Source organism: Syngnathus scovelli, unplaced genomic scaffold (assembly GCF_024217435.2).
Source record: "Syngnathus scovelli strain Florida unplaced genomic scaffold, RoL_Ssco_1.2 HiC_scaffold_252, whole genome shotgun sequence".
NCBI lineage: Eukaryota > Metazoa > Chordata > Actinopteri > Syngnathiformes > Syngnathidae > Syngnathus > Syngnathus scovelli.
The window spans coordinates 4,225-8,727 of NW_026061345.1; the positions used below are offsets into that span (position 1 = coordinate 4,225).

General features: G+C 60.6%; 1 non-coding gene across 1 annotated transcript; it reads left to right on the top strand.

Moving 5' to 3' along the window:
* Positions 1 to 1,818: 1,818 nt before the first annotated feature.
* LOC125993077 (5S ribosomal RNA) lies at positions 1,819 to 1,937 on the top strand. Its single transcript, XR_007489972.1, has one exon. It is a non-coding gene; the product is annotated as a 5S ribosomal RNA (ribosomal RNA).
* Positions 1,938 to 4,503: the final 2,566 nt, after the last annotated feature.

Here is a 4,503-nt window from a genome sequence, read left to right on the forward strand (position 1 = left end):
CTCGTGCGCACGGCCTCCCGGATGTGCCGGGCGGGTGCGCGAGCTCGCCGGCCGCTGGAAGTCGAATGAGGCGCCGCGACCACCTCCGCGGTGCTTATAAACAGCCGATCCGCTCGGCGGGGGCTATTTTCGGCCACTTAGCTCGTGCGCACGGCCTCCCGGATGTGCCGGGCGGGTGCGCGAGCTCGCCGGCCGCTGGAAGTCGAATGAGGCGCCGCGACCACCTCCGCGGTGCTTATAAACAGCCGATCCGCTCGGCGGGGGCTATTTTCGGCCACTTGGCTCGTGCGCACGGCCTCCCGGATGTGCCGGGCGGGTGCGCGAGCTCGCCGGCCGCTGGAAGTCGAATGAGGCGCCGCGACCACCTCCGCGGTGCTTATAAACAGCCGATCCGCTCGGCGGGGGCTATTTTCGGCCACTTGGCTCGTGCGCACGGCCTCCCGGATGTGCCGGGCGGGTGCGCGAGCTCGCCGGCCGCTGGAAGTCGAATGAGGCGCCGCGACCACCTCCGCGGTGCTTATAAACAGCCGATCCGCTCGGCGGGGGCTATTTTCGGCCACTTGGCTCGTGCGCACGGCCTCCCGGATGTGCCGGGCGGGTGCGCGAGCTCGCCGGCCGCTGGAAGTCGAATGAGGCGCCGCGACCACCTCCGCGGTGCTTATAAACAGCCGATCCGCTCGGCGGGCGCTATTTTCGGCCACTTGGCTCGTGCGCACGGCCTCCCGGATGTGCCGGGCGGGTGCGCGAGCTCGCCGGCCGCTGGAAGTCGAATGAGGCGCCGCGACCACCTCCGCGGTGCTTATAAACAGCCGATCCGCTCGGCGGGGGCTATTTTCGGCCACGTGGCTCGTGCGCACGGCCTCCCGGATGTGCCGGGCGGGTGCGCGAGCTCGCTGGCCGCTGGAAGTCGAATGAGGCGCCGCGACCACGTCCGCGGTGCTTATAAACAGCCGATCCGCTCGGCGGGGGCTATTTTCGGCCACTTGGCTCGTGCGCACGGCCTCCCGGATGTGCCGGGCGGGTGCGCGAGCTCGCCGGCCGCTGGAAGTCGAATGAGGCGCCGCGACCACCTCCGCGGTGCTTATAAACAGCCGATCCGCTCGGCGGGGGCTATTTTCGGCCACTTGGCTCGTGCGCACGGCCTCCCGGATGTGCCGGGCGGGTGCGCGAGCTCGCCGGCCGCTGGAAGTCGAATGAGGCGCCGCGATATCCTCCGCGGTGCTTATAAAGTGCCGATCCGCTCGGCTTGGAGCTATTTCCGGCCTCCCGTTGGTGCCGGGCGGCGTGCGCGAGCTCGCCGGCCGCGATCTCCTCCGCGGTGCTTATAAACAGCAGCATGCGCACGGCCTCCCAGAATTTGAACACATTTCGTCAATAAATTTCGCATATTGAATTTTGAAGTTTAATATAATGCAACAATTGAGCTCGACTTATACAAAGGATATATCATAAAATCGTAAATTTCCGTCGAATTTTAGGGGGTCGACTTATACACCGAGTCGACCTGTACACCGGCAAATACGGTAAATACGATTAAATAAAATGATACGACTGGCATAAAAACAAATATAAACCACATAAAAATAAAAGTCACCATTACGTTGAATTATTGGGAGCACCGAGCTTGTTTCTCAGAAACGAGCCGGTCCCATCCAGGCGTAATCGGAGACAATGAAACCCGAAGTGGTTAAGGTTTGTCTTTTAATGCAGGATGCTTGGTCTCCATGTGCCGAAGCAGTTTTGAAGGCTTCATTGGCTCGCTCGCTAGTTTCAGGGGCGATTGTGTCTATAAAATGCAAAATGTTGGGTCACCTCACGGCTTACGGCCATACTACCCTGAGAACCCCCGATCTCGTCCGATCTCGGAAGCTAAGCAGGGTCGGGCCTGGTTAGTACGTGGATGGGAGACCGCCTGGGAATACCAGGTGCTGTAAGCTTTTTCTTTTTCTTATGTGCACTTCAATCGTTTAAGAAGCTATTTTTTACAACACCCATCACGAATGGCATCCGGAAACAGCAAGCCTAATTTAAACTCCGACATTGAAACTATAACACGAGTTTGAAAGCTATATTATGTGGTGACATCCACAGCATTGTAGTTAATTTTTTTACCGCTAGAGAGCAGACTATGTACAGTGAGCATGGCTCCCTGTGAACTCAAAGCAGCAGGCTTGACTTGTAAAAGAACCCAACACAACACTTCCATGAAGTAATTGTACTAAGTTCATTTTGTTTTTCCTTATTTAATCACTTCACTGGTTTCTTTTATATCAAACAAATTGTTTTAGGTTATTCACCTGACATGTTGATCCATCAGCTGATAAAGACGCGTCACCATCACATCTGTGACACTCTGATGAAGGCGGAAGAAACCGCCGAAACATGTCAGGTGAATAACCTAAAACAATTTGTTTGATATAAAAGAAACCAGTGAAGTGACTTCCATGAAGTGTTTTTAAACTTTTCAAGGCATTTATTTTGATTCAGCAAAATGCAGGTCGCAACGGCAAATTCGTGCTACCGCATAAAAAGCTGTCAATAACTTTTCATGATAGCCATGTTTCCAGAAAACACCAAAAGCCTTGGAAGAAAGCCTGTTTCGGCCCTGGTTGTAAAAAAAACAAAAAAAAAAAAACAAAAGGGAAGGGTGACCGTCCGGGAATACCAGGTGCTGAAAGCCTTTTTTTTTTTTTTTTCCCACGTCAATTGTGAAAGGAAACTTTTACCACAGCCATCAAGTCCCGCCGCTGCTTGGCATGGTTTCAGGGGCGATTGTGTCTATAAAATGAAAAATTCTGAGCGGTCTCACGGCTTACGGCCACTTGGCTCGTGCGCACGGCCTCCCGGATGTGCCGGGCGGGTGCGCGAGCTCGCCGCCCGCCGGAAGTCGAATGAGGCGCCGCGACCACCTCCGCGGTGCTTATAAACAGCCGATCCGCTCGGCGGGGGCTATTTTCGGCCACTTGGCTCGTGCGCACGGCCTCCCGGATGTGCCGGGCGGGTGCGCGAGCTCGCCGGCCGCTGGAAGTCGAATGAGGCGCCGCGACCACCTCCGCGGTGCTTATAAACAGCCGATCCGCTCGGCGGGGGCTATTTTCGGCCACTTGGCTCGTGCGCACGGCCTCCCGGATGTGCCGGGCGGGTGCGCGAGCTCGCCGGCCGCTGGAAGTCGAATGAGGCGCCGCGACCACCTCCGCGGTGCTTATAAACAGCCGATCCGCTCGGCGGGGGCTATTTTCGGCCACTTGGCTCGTGCGCACGGCCTCCCGGATGTGCCGGGCGGGTGCGCGAGCTCGCCGGCCGCTGGAAGTCGAATGAGGCGCCGCGACCACCTCCGCGTTGCTTATAAACAGCCGATCCGCTCGGCGGGGGCTATTTTCGGCCACTTGGCTCGTGCGCACGGCCTCCCGGATGTGCCGGGCGGGTGCGCGAGCTCGCCGCCCGCCGGAAGTCGAATGAGGCGCCGCGACCACCTCCGCGGTGCTTATAAACAGCCGATCCGCTCGGCGGGGGCTATTTTCGGCCACTTGGCTCGTGCGCACGGCCTCCCGGATGTGCCGGGCGGGTGCGCGATCTCGCCGGCCGCTGGAAGTCGAATGAGGCGCCGCGACCACCTCCGCGGTGCTTATAAACCGCCGATCCGCTCGGCGGGGGCTATTTTCGGCCACTTGGCTCTTGCACACGGCCTCCCGGATGTGCCGGGCGGGTGCGCGAGCTCGCCGGCCGCTGGAAGTCGAATGAGGCGCCGCGACCACCTCCGCGGTGCTTATAAACAGCCGATCCGCTCGGCGGGGGCTATTTTCGGCCACTTGGCTCGTGCGCACGGCCTCCCGGATGTGCCGGGCGGGTGCGCGAGCTCGCCGGCCGCTGGAAGTCGAATGAGGCGCCGCGACCACCTCCGCGGTGCTTATAAACAGCCGATCCGCTCGGCGGGGGCTATTTTCGGCCACTTGGCTCGTGCGCACGGCCTCCCGGATGTGCCGGGCGGGTGCGGGAGCTCGCCGCCCGCCGGAAGTCGAATGAGGCGCCGCGACCACCTCCGCGGTGCTTATAAACAGCCGATCCGCTCGGCGGGGGCTATTTTCGGCCACTTGGCTCGTGCGCACGGCCTCCCGGATGTGCCGGGCGGGTGCGCGATCTCGCCGGCCGCTGGAAGTCGAATGAGGCGCCGCGACCACCTCCGCGGTGCTTATAAACCGCCGATCCGCTCGGCGGGGGCTATTTTCGGCCACTTGGCTCGTGCGCACGGCCTCCCGGATGTGCCGGGCGGGTGCGCGAGCTCGCCGGCCGCTGGAAGTCGAATGAGGCGCCGCGACCACCTCCGCGGTTCTTAAAAACAGCCGATCCGCTCGGCGGGGGCTATTTTCGGCCACTTGGCTCGTGCGCACGGCCTCCCGGATGTGCCGGGCGGGTGCGCGAGCTCGCCGGCCGCTTGAAGTCGAATGAGGCGCCGCGACCACCTCCGCGGTGCTTATAAACAGCCGATCCGCTCGGCGGGGGCTA